Source organism: Haliotis asinina, chromosome 7, assembly GCF_037392515.1.
Source record: "Haliotis asinina isolate JCU_RB_2024 chromosome 7, JCU_Hal_asi_v2, whole genome shotgun sequence".
In the NCBI taxonomy this organism is placed as follows: domain Eukaryota; kingdom Metazoa; phylum Mollusca; class Gastropoda; order Lepetellida; family Haliotidae; genus Haliotis; species Haliotis asinina.
Genome location: NC_090286.1, coordinates 21937948 through 21951227, shown reverse-complemented (window position 1 = coordinate 21951227; position 13280 = coordinate 21937948). Strand labels below are relative to the sequence as shown.

General features: G+C 39.3%; 1 pseudogene; it reads left to right on the top strand.

The window, feature by feature from the left end:
* The first annotated feature begins 130 nt into the window (after positions 1 to 130).
* LOC137291919 (transient receptor potential channel pyrexia-like) lies at positions 131 to 12623 on the top strand (annotated as a pseudogene).
* The last annotated feature ends 657 nt before the right edge of the window (positions 12624 to 13280 follow it).

Below are 13280 nucleotides of genomic sequence, written 5' to 3'. Positions count from 1 at the left end.
TACATTTACAGCAAATTTATAAAAGTGTATACTATATTGCCAAAACACACTGACATATGTAGTGTATGTGACAGTCAGTACCTTATTACCCATCTATACAGGTCTCCGCAGTCTCTTGTTGTAAGGAGTCATGGCTACTGACCAGAACAAGGCCCTGCTGCACTTCTTCTCCAAGGTGTCAGGATCATGTGAACCTGAAATGCTGCCGGATGTATCTGACATAGATGAGCTGATCTCTGCAGGAGCAGACGTCAACTGCAGGGACAAGTATGGACAGACTGTCTTACACGAGGTATGGGAAAGCACACCTTCATTTCGCTGGTGCACAATAATGTATAAGGCATGACAATTGTAAAATTTTAAGTGAAATTTTGTCATGTTATAACTGCTTTTATTTATGACTAGAAGTTGTGGGGGTCCAAGTCCACCAAGTACATTTAATTTTAAGCCAAACTCAGCAATATGTCGACCTATATGATGGCAGTTTGTAAATAATCAGAAATGAGCATCAATCTGTGATGTTGTTAACCAGTGACATGTGTCAACCAAGTCTGACCAGCCATTAGTCGCCACTTAAAACAAACATGGGTTACTGAAGATACCTTGGTCATACAAACTGTTGCACATTGTTAGGTACCTTTAGCACAAAGGAAAGCTCTGATTGTGTGTTTGAATCCTGATTCACTTCGATTGTATGTCCAGGGTTGTCAGGACCATATTCATGCCCCTGGACTGTGTAAACCTCTAAATCCTGCATCACATCAAGCTGACATGTCACGATGTTAGGCATGTCCTTCAAAGTACCAAACTCACTCCCTCACTCTTCGTTCAAAGCCTTCATTTTGTCATGTGATAAACTGAGCATCAAGATAAAGTCAGTGACGATGATACAAGATGATAACTGTACCATATGTGTGTATGCTTCTTACCTACCTATTGAAGAAAGTCAGGTTAGGTCAAAGATTTGCTTATGCTGAAACATGAGAACAAAGTTTGAAAATCAACCATTTTAACTATTTTACTGAATACTTTTTGTTGACATTTATGAAATAATCTTTCCTTCCTCATCCAGGTAGCCCGTCAGTGGCATGTAGATGTTGCTAAGTACTTATTGAACTTGGAGCTGCAGTTGACATGGCCGACAAATATGGCCGCACTCCTCTCCATGTTGCTGCAGCCAGCGACTACCCTCAGATGATCAAACTTCTCATTGACTTTGGAGGTGAGGATAAACTCGATTTTGATGTAAGATATGATGATATAGTCTTTTATCGTTTTTCAATGTTATCCTGTCCTGACAAAGATGTATGTTAATGCCATCTCTCCATTTCCTGGGGTAGAGACGTGTATCTGTTTCAGTCATTTATTCATCTCTGCAGTTGAAATATTTGGATTTGGGATTCATGTATAATTTCAGAGCAAAGCTAATGCCCACTCTTATGAAGATGGATGGACTTCGGGGTGTGAAGTGCTGTGTTTCTTTGTTTACATTGGGGCAGTAGGGTAGCCTAGTGGTTAACATATTTGCTAATTGAGTTGAAGACCCTGGTTCGATACCCACATGGGCACTAAGTGTAACATCCATTTCTGGTGTCCCTGCCATAGTATTGCTGGAATATTAACAAAGGCAAAACCAGACACATTCACTCACTAATGTACATAGCTTGTACTTCAATTTTCTTCTACAAGAAAATATTTACAATGTACTGATGTTTGGATCCACAGCTGATAAAGAAGCTAGAACTAAGGAACAACATCAAACTCCTGTTCATTTTGCTGCCCGTAATGATGCCTGCAAATCTCTGGCCATGCTCATCAAACTTGGGTGTCAGTATGAAGATGTGATGGACTACAAGGGCAGGACACCTCTACAGCTGGCTGCTGAACTGGGTGAGTAAGTCACAGAGCAGATATACATTCACATTTAAGTACAATATGAAGATTGACTGAACATGGTGAGTTGGTCACTCCCTTTGTAGGCTAGGATATACATCTTCTGTGTTTGTGGGTCTTCATCTGAGCCATGTTTGTGTTGACAGAATGTTACTGACATTATTCATCTCCTGTTATATTCCTGACATGCCACCTGTATTGACAGATCGAAGTCAAGCAGCCCGACACCTGGTGGAGAGGAAGGCGTCTGCCATTGCCAAAGACCATGATGAGCAGAAAGCAATAACATGGATGATAGCAAAGATGCCCCAAGTGGTCAGTCCAACTTTGCAAACATAATATTCTACATTGTTGGAATTGTACTTTTCACCATGCCATTTTCAACCAGGGACATCATTTGTCACCATTCAAGATTTTTACCATTTTAGTTGGAAGAAAGTCATTTTAAGTGACAAACCTTAAAGAAAAACATTTAAGTGAATAAAAATATTATTGTCTGGTTGTTCATGTCAGTTTATTACCTTTCTGACGATTTTCACCAGCCACTTTCCATAATATGTTAATATTTGTTTCTGTGTGACCTAATGACCTTGTGACACTTTGACCTTGACATTAATCAGGCACAGGAAGCACTGACACAGTTCCGACAGATTGACAGTCAGAACAGGAAACAGCATTATCTGCTACAACATTTGGTACCTGGCAAAAGTAAGAATCAGTTGATAATAACATTGACTTCTTATTTCAAATTTGAGATTTAAAAGTTCTCATAAAGAAACATACTGATGTTCAGTAAGTGTTGAAAATAGTTTATTCCAGGATTTCCAATTTCATTACCATAAATGTTGAAGTAACTTCTTACATGTCATCTTATTGCAGACAAGAATACTCACAGTCACTCACCTGTAAGTATACACTGACATTCTACATGTTTATTTTGTAATAAAACTACGTGAAATTTCTCCAAAATGGTAATGGAATATCGTTTTATTCTCTGGAGATCTTGTCAGGTGGCTGAAGGCTGACCCTATTGGTCATGTGGGGAAGGTGAACACATGTAGTCATAAATTTATTGTGATTGGGTACCTCTTGAAATAATATGAACAAAATAAAAATACAATCTGTTGAAGAAAATGACTTAGGAGGTGATGATTTAGTGAAGCTGAAGTCAGGAGGAGGTCCCTGGTGCCTGATGTCTATAGGCTATTTGGACCAAACAGATCATTACCTGACTGCTGGCAGTGGTATTCATTGGTTGGAACTGGAACTGACCGGGTGTTGATGGTGGATGTCACCTTGGTTACTGCATACTGCACAAGGCATTCTGTAAAATGCAGGATTTCCAACTCCCTTGAGTCCAGATGCATTCATGATGATTGTAGCAGATGATTTAGTCCCATTAGTTAGACATCACAGTTGTCAGACATTATACCAGGGATTAGTTTAGGCACCACCCTTTACTCCATTTTCATACTTCATGCCACTATTTACACTTGAAAAAGTATTATGGGATAGGATTGCAACAGATGTCAAATTATGTTTCATGAATGATGTGATGTGGCGAGGAGTTTAATTATATTCTTACATGCACATTCTTTAGAAAAGATAGATCAGTTTTATGAGCCATTCCTATTTCATCAAGAGGTAACAGGCAGGAGGATTAGCTGTGCACTCATCCAGATGGTTTGCTGTCTTAATGTGTCTGTCTATTGGGTTGTCTGACAAATAGGAGGATACCAGGCAGATTCATCAAGTAGTTTTGCGTATTCAATAAGATATTGCATTTGAATGTCTCACAGTGTATCATTTATATAGTGAATATCATTGATTTTAATGCACCATCTTGATGTTTCAGAGTTTCTTATGTTCGGTATTTATTTGTCTGTTAGATGCAAGTGGCAGTAATCTACCATCAGTTCCATGTTGTCAGTCACCCCTGCATGACACGTCTGCTACAGGTGATGTGGGACAGATTTGGTCTGTGAGTATCTCTCATACCAGCTTGTGTGACCATTGGTTGATGGAACTATTGGATGCTCAACCGATGGATGCTTCTTACATTATTTTACATTTGTACCATATGACTTCAAGCTCCTGGGCAGTCATCACCGCTTCCTCATTAAATGTGCTGTCATCATTCACTTACAGATTTAATTGTATTTACTTACTTCAAGCTTTACTTAAAAAATGAAATATGGAAACTACCTAAAATTGGATTATGACATATAGACCTAAACATGATGAGTCCATTTATGTTCTAAGATCAATAACACTTTCTCGTTCTTGGGCATTTTAAATGACATGTTGGAACATGCAGTGAAGCAACTGAGTCAATATTCGTTGAGTTTTCATGAAATGAAACATTGTTAAACACAGTTAAAAACAAGGGAGCTGAAACACGCCAGTACTATGTTTGATTCACAAGGCCAGCCTAGTGCATGTGGAAGACAGGCTGTTTTAGCTTCACATCAGTGTTATTTTGATTTAATTTTAGCTCTGGTTTCAGTTGTTATTTCAAAACTGATAATGCAGTCACAAAAACTATGTTGTGTCCAGCAGAAGGGATTAGGAATGTGCAGGAACAATTTGCTTTGACTTCAAGACAATGGTAAGTTTGACAGTACAGTGTGTGGATGTGTCCTCTGCATGTAGATTTGGTGCATGCCTGAACCTCCTCCTGAACCTGGTGTACATCCTCTTATGGACTGTGCAGGGAGTCTTGATTGAGTACGACCAGAGACACATCTACACTCTCCCACAGGACTGGTGGAGGATTGTCCTCTTTGTGAGTGTGTCATCAAACCTTTTCTGATGCCTCAAGTGTCTAATATTGGTCCTGCACGATGATATACATATCATGTCCATACATCTGATTCTAATGAAGTGTCAGTTTCCCAGTTAAAATGACCTTGCCTTATATTGCATTGTAATAACATGAGTGACTCAGTGTGATGACCTGTACCAGATAGTTGCTGTGGGCTTCACCGTATGGTTGGTTGTTGAGGAGTTCCAGGAGTTCAACAGGTCAAGGAAAGCTAATAAGGTGAGCGGCCCCAAAGGTCCATCACAGTCACTGTTCTCCCTCCCCCACACCATCCCTTTCCCCATTCAAATTTCTTACACCTCTTTTATTCCTTTCAGTCAACTCATAATTCCATCTGTTCATTGGACATTTGGGACTTGCTTCTGCAGTGGAGTTAACAAACCAATATGGCTATATGAACTGTGCACCCATAACAAACAAACTTTGGTAAATGCAGGAAGATGGGCCACCAAAGAAATATCAACTTGTCATACATCCCTTGTACATGACTTAAGCTAGGGCTCGACATTCTGTGATGAACTGATGTTCAGTGATCCATTGCTATAACTCTGTCTCCCTTTCTAACCCAGTGGAACTGGTTTGGGTATAACACTGATAACAATAATTATCTGGTGTTGGTATGCCTATATTATACTAGATACAAGATGAACATGTTATGGTTCAGCATGGGTCTCTTTTTTAGATACACCATTTTTTGTTGGTCGAATACCGTATTACCATTTTCAACATTTGTCCACATGATGTTTTTATTTCAGGATATTCACATTATACTTTATTTTCTAAATTTCTGTGAACTATTGTATCTGGTTCATTGCATATCAGTGTGCCGTCCAAGTTTAATTACCTGGCATGCTGTGCTGGCATTCGTTAGAATTAATTGCAAGATCTGGGCCCCCACCATTCACCTTCAGCTCACTGATCATCTCATGTTCGCTAATCTGAACCTGCAGGTGTGGGTGACATGGAGGACACAACAGATAGAGAAGGACATGAAGTTCTGTCATCCAAGATGGCCGGAGGAGGCAGAGTTCCTCCAGCGGGAACTCCAGGATCTGAAGGGGCTCCAGTTAAAGTACTTCCAGGATAAGTGGTCAGTTGACAGCTGCTTGGTCCAGCCAGTGTATAAAGTATTACATTGTACATGTTGAAGTTGTAATGTCTGTGGTGATTGGCCAACTGTGAGTTAGTTTGCCCAAGAGAGCCAATGATTTTACTGCTGTTTTTCACAATATTTTAGTCATATTGCACCATGTTAACCTTTTGTGGGTTATGAAATATCAATGTAACTCACAGTATGGTGGTGGCAGACAATGTCATTATCCAGGTGAATCTGACAGACTTTAGTTGAACCTGGCATGGCATTGGAACTTGGATATGTTCCACAATGGCATCTTTACCCACAAGATCTTTGTTGAGAATTGGATGGATGAGTGAGGAAGCAAGTGAGTGAGCAAGCAAGTGAGTGAGTGAGCGAGTGAGCGAGTGAGCGAGTGAGTGCTAAACACTCTATCCTTCCATGTCCAGGAACTACTTTGACTGGGTGTGTTATGTGCTGTTAGTCGTGTGTGTGGTCACCCACCTAGCAGATGTGGTGCATCACTCAGAGCAGCTGGCTCGCTGGCACATCCGCATAATGTGCATCACCATCATCCTTCTCTGGCTGCGACTCATGAAGTGTGCTCGGGCTTTTACAGTTGTTGGTGAGTAAAGCTGAGTTTCTTCATCAAGACCCATTGGCAGTGTGAACAAATCACAATCTGTCTCTGCCTCATAATAATAAGGCAAAACAGATTTGTTAGTATTCAGTGTGCAGAAATGTTCCCTGGCATTCCTGGGCCATCTATCGTTAGCCTTGAATATCCTTTATGTTTCCAGGTTTACAGGTATCATTTCTTCCAGGAGTGAGTGTAGACTTTGTCACATAACTGAAAACTGCACAATACAGAAACACTCTCTGAAAGAATACATGCTACACGCCAATAATCCACTGAGTTTTAATGGTGTATTTCCAAAAGACAGATTTTTGATTTGTGAATTACTTCCAACGAGCTTGGTTTATGACATTTTGGAAGTCTGTTGTGGATGTTTTTTGTAATGTTAAGAATCAATTATTGATTCAGCACATAAAAACTATGTTTGAAACCTATTACTGACGTTCCTGAAAGCAGTGTATACAGTACCTGCTTATATTTCTATTTTATTTAAGGTCCTTTCATAGTGATGATGGGGCACATGATGTCTGATCTGCTCAGGTTCCTCTTTCTTTTCTTGGAGTTCTACATACCATACGGTGGGTGCCATGCTTGTGTATTCCTAATTCTTTTCTCATAATCATAGATTCAAAATATTAATCAGAATTCATAATGTGTAATGATGGCAAACAAAAAATCACATGCTCCTATCTGAACCAGTGTGAGATAATACATATCAGTAATGGATCAAACATTATCATTCCCCAAAACCTTGCAGTCCATCAAGCTAACTTTATTACTATGGAGATGGTGTGCTATGTATTCAACACATCACTAACACCTTACTTGTGAGGAGATAATGCAACAAATGTGATTGATGGTCACAGACTGGGATAAGTAAAACCATGAAATGTCTATACTACTATGATACCAGGTTATCTTTTGTTTTGCAAGGAGTTAAAAATATAAAACGCAAATAGCACACATTGGTAAATCTTTCTTTTTGATTAATATTTTATATTTCCAAGTCCCTAATACAGAACAGTCCAAGCCCCCAAGTCCAACTAAGCAGAGAAAAATATGTACATCAAACTTTGTATTAAATCAGAGAGTCATGAAGGATGATTCACTTTCAGGACTGAGCTGTAAAGGGACGTAAGGTCAAAATAAAGTGTAAGCAAGAACATTCTGCATTAAAAATACATTTTATTACAATCCATCAGCAGAACCATCGAAGTAAAAAGAGTCCATTTTGTACACAACTTGTTTTGTTGTTAGAGATGTATGTCTTGATGTTGTTAGTGTGTGCCTTCTGGATGATCTATGGAGGAGACAAGGTGGAAGAGGGTGGAGAGGAACTGATTGAGGTGGAGGGGTTCAACAATCCTGGTGAAGTCTTCTTCAGTCTGTTCCAGCTCACGCTGGTGGATGAGTATGACCTTGAGGTCAGGATGGATGATTTATTTAATCACTGTTATGGTTCTTTTAATGTGGGCAGTGTACTGTGTCTTTGTTTAATGCAATGCCGCTCTTCAAAACTGAACTAGTCTTAGCACTTCCAGGGGGTCCAGGTCTAAACTGTGCCCTCCTATGGTCAGTCTGGTTGTTGCATGGTATTTTAACTGGGATGTTGCTAGCAATTTTCTTAATTTTCTTTATTTCGTAACTTATTCATTTACATCTTCACACTTCAGCACGTACTATGGATAGTAATGTCAAATTCATGTATCAGTTTCTGATCCAAAATTTCAATCTATTGATCCTTTTATTCCTACAGTGGCATGTAACCTACTCCAAATGGTGAAACCATATCATGTCAGCAATTAAATTAAACTGTTTTTCGCCTGCCACCCGATTTAGAACATGTTGCAAGTGGACTATGTGATGACGTACCTGCTGCTCACAACCTGGTTCTTCTTCTCCGCCATTCTCTGTCTCAACCTCTTCATTGCCCTCATGACAAACACCTTCCAGATGTGAGTTCATTTTCTCAGTTTGGAGCAGACCTTCATTCTTTTGTCTTGAGTTTATGGGAAGAGTCAGGATGGAGGTATGGTCCATGAAGAAATAATCTCCCGAGTCTAACCTTTGTCCGGGTTGACAATACAATACAAACACAGATGAACATAGGTAGACTTACAGGAAGAACACACAACTATATCTTCCAAGAGTATCACTAGACTATATCTCTACAAGAAACATATTTGAGCATCATTGCATGACTATAACTACTGCCTAACAAACTGACTCCATCATGGTGTGTCCTTCCAGAGTCTATGACAATGCCAAAGCCAATGCTTTAATGCAGAAAGCTATAACTGTGCTCCACATTTGGGAGGCGATGTCGGAGAGACGACAGAACAAGTTTCTTCAGCACATAGCCAAAAAGTGCTCTCCCTTAATTGAGTATTACGATGATGACATCCCTGGAAAGAAGGATGACCTGAAGAAGGTCACCATGCATATAAAGGTGAGCTTCAGTACCTTCAAAAACACTACCCCTTCTGTTTTAACATTAAAAGATGGATCAAGAGGGGCACACACCCTTATTCCTCATCGAGCTTTTTATCACTTCATGAGATGGTGTTCACAATAAAAGAAATATTTGTAATGGACATGTTCATTTACTATTACAGTGATTATTGTATTCAGGACAAAAGGTTTTCATTGGTGGTTTGTTGTGAAGTCAGTTACTGTAAGACACATAGTATACACATCTATAATAGTCCAAAGACACTGATTTGCAGAAATCAAGCATTAATTCTATGTGATACAAGCAAATTATGTGACAGGATGATTTTTCAATGATATGTGTTTGTTTTTGTAAGTTATTGCAAAAAAAAAGTAAGTTAAAAAGGCGGGCAGGCAACTTTCAAGTTGGGCAGGCAACATTTATAGGCCACCAGCCCGGCTGTCAGGTTGAGTTGAAAAATTATTTCAATCACTGCAAGCAATACTGAGTGACTTTAGTTTTACACCACTTTTAGCAATATTTCAGCAATATTATGGCAGGGAAAAACAAGAATTGGACTTCACACATGAAACATGCAAAAAAATGTAAACGAAAGGTTTATTGTCATTACTTTCATATGATGGAAATATTATATCAGTTTCATTGTTTCCCAAACAGGGTCAGCTGGATTTTCTACAAGAATGCTGGAAGGAAAGGTTTGGGGATTCAGAAACTGTGGAAATGGTGAGGGCCGAGAAGTTTGAATAGGTTAGCTCAGTACTAGCTGCAAAGGCAGCAAAAGTCACCAATGATGACTCTTAACAATTTTTACAGAGGGGAATGCTCTCTCAGCAGGTTCCAAATGCAAAATGTGTAAAAGATGCCTAACACGTGGATCAGTTGGTCATAGTGTGCTGAATGTTCACACGGTAACAGCAAACTTGCTTCATAACAGATCAGGAATTCTGGTTAGGACATATCCTGAGCATCATTTTCTTGTTGGTTGTTTTAAGATCCCTTTGACCAAAACCTGTAATAATGCTGATTGTGGTATCAAATGTTAGAACTAGATGTCATGATATGTGGAAATATTTGCATGATTTTAATCATTGCATCAGTAAATTATTTCTGACACTTACACAATGGAATCCAATGTGACCACAATGGTCTTACTTGATGAGAATATTGCAGTGTACAGTATTTATCAGTGATGATATTGCAGGAACAAGACCCATCTCTGCAGCTGAACAGTCAGGTGTTGAGCAACATGGTGTTCCACCGGGAGATTTACCGTCTCAAGTTGACTCTAGAGGATATTCAGCACAAACAGGAGTCTATGATAGCATCTCATGATCGGGACATGAAGGTGCTGCTCACACAGCTTGAGAGACTTGTACATGGGAACACCAGATCTGCTCATGGTTAGAGTGCAAACAATGTCTCATGAGATCAAAGGAGATAACTGGCATGTAAAGACTGCCCCTCCAGTGCACATGTAAACATGCTTAATGTTTATAAGAAATCTAAGATTGAGCTCAATTCTCAGACTGGCAGTGTTCATGGGTTTCACCTTGACATCACTTTAGGCTTTTGCCCCACATATGTCTGACACACAATTATATAACTGATATACTCAGTTTCTTCATTATTACCTGGCTTTTAACCCATCATTTGTCAGTGGTTGATAGCATGAGCAAATATTCCATGAGTCTGTTCCATACATTATTCGCATTCTTTCAAAAAGAATGACACTCAAAGATCTATTTTGTCATGCAATATGAAATCATGTAACATGGTAAAATACCTTAAACTGTGAACTTAGAAACTTAACATCTTTGCATAAAATATAACGTGATAATTAAATACTATACTTGAAGTTTGTTCTTTGGTACCATGGTTACAGGAGATGACATTGCTGACTTTGGGATACATGATGTTTCTGCTGACACAAGTCCTCCGAATGGGTCAGTTTATTTTATCAATAACACCACAAATCAACATTCCAGCTGTATGGCAGCAGATTGTAAATAACTGAATCTTGATCGGACAAACCAGTGATTGATATTATGAACAACATCCATGGCCTGTGGGTCATGACATTCATTCAGGCTACAGTTCGTTTGATTCCATTTGAGACCGATGAATTGCTCACTAACATAAAATCTAATAATTGCAACAAAACCAAATTTTGCACAGCCACATGAAATCAACAGACCAACTCTGATGATGTGTCTCATAATTTGGGACACCCGAATAAAAAAGTTGTTTAACAAACGATCACCATTTTCTTGTCACCTTTTCGCTATTTTGTATGAGGGGGGCCTCTTGCTGGTAGAACAGCCAGGTGGGCAAGGTGCACGTGTGAAACTGACACGTGTGATTTGCTCGGCAAACCAGACATTCGTGATTTTTCTTTACCTGAAACAATGAGATTATCACACGATGCCAAATCAATTATTTGCAAAGTATTTAACTTTTTTTAAAAACGAAGGTGAAAGGGGTAGGCCTCAATATGCTTTGGCTAAGTATTGTTTACGAACTGCTGTTGGGATGACGGAAGGGCAGTTAAAAACTATCTTGAAAAACTGTACCGATTCAACCTGCACAGACACAACTGAGGGGATCGTCTCAAAACCCACATGATGTGTGAAAGCTGATTCATTTCAACAACAGTACTTACGCACATTTCGAAAGAAACGTACAGAGGGTTACGAGCCTGTATATTTGGACGAAATATGGGTAAATGCTTCCCATACCACAGGGACACAATGGTTCGCTAGCTCCTCTTCAGAGTCCTGTGCCAGAAAATTACCACTTGGCAAGGGAGAGTGACTGATTGTGCTCCATGCTGGTTGCAAGAGTAAGGGATTCCTACCTGGCTGCTCCCTAGTCTTCAAGGCAAAATCTAAAGACAACCGAGACTACCATACTGAAATGAACGGGATGGTTTTCTTAGAATGGGTACAAAGTCAGTTGGTACCAGCACTGAAATAGAAAGACATGGTGGACCATGCCACCATCAAGCCAGTTGTCATTAGGGTAGACTATGACGACAGAGACACTGATTCGGATAACAATGTCTTCTGAAAGTGGCAACACTGACTCCCACTGAACATCTCAAGTGGTAACCAGATAATGGCTTTTGAGATGACCCCATCTTCACTCGCTTGTTGATTACCTGGCTGTTCTACCAGCAAGTGCCCCCTCATACAAAATAGTGAAAGGTGACAAGAAAATGACGATTGGGTGTCCCAAATTATGAGACACATCATCAGAGTTGGTCTGTCGATTTCATGTGGCTATGCAAAATTTGGTTTTGTTGCAATTATTAGATTTTGTGTTGGTGAGCAATTCATCGGTCTCAAATGGAATCAAACGGACTGTAATTATAAATCCCATTAGGGTCACTCTGAGCAAAGGCACTGATGACTGAAATGTCTGGTATTTCCTAAGTTTCAAACACATAGGGAATGCATTCTACAGACCTTAACCAAACTCCCTATAGTGTGGAGAAAAATAATACAATAACATGTAAACATATCCATGTATTTTCAGTGACGACTCAAACTCTTCAAGCAAGAAAAAGAAGAAGAAGAAAAGAAATCACAAGTCTATTGGTCTACTAAGCCAGGAGGTAGATGAGGAACATCTCTTTCAGGACAGAGGGTCAGTGCATGGGCGGACACGAACAGGCACCTTAAGTCAACTCAGGAAGAGAGTGACAGTTAATCTGAACACAAATCTTCTGGATGTGACTGACTAGCAGTCTTCACAGAATTAAATTACTAATGGAAGATAACATTAGGGGTGATTGATTGACTACCTTACATTGTCTTTTCCTGTGTTCCAGGGAATACTTTAACTATAAGATGTCTTAATACCCTTTGCCAAGCATTACATGAAATACAAACTTCATTTTGTGATAACACAATGCCATTGCAGTTAGAATTTTTTTTGTACTGATAATTGCTAGAAACACTGTACCTATTATCTGCCCCTGAGCTGGTCTGTATTGCTGCAAGGTTTGTTGGTAATAAGCAACCTGGTTATGTTGGTAGGGAAATACCAACTGTTGTTTGTATGGGGCACATGGGGACAGGATAAATATATCAGGCACTAGGAATTATGGTAAAAAATCTGAAAAGAATATGTGAAATAACTTAATTTTGTTTGTTCCCATATTTATTGCATTACATGTATACGAAATGTTAACATTTTGTTAATAAATTTACTTTCACATTTTTACATGTGATGGATTCTGTGATGTTTTGCAATGGAAATTCTATAATGAGAGAGTTTAGTATTGTGCTCTTATAAATTCAATGATGAACACATAAGTCAGCCATTCTTCCTGGAAATCAGTTTCAGAGAGTGAATGTTTGTATCAGTTTTACCGCTGAATCTGCTGTATGCCGGGTCC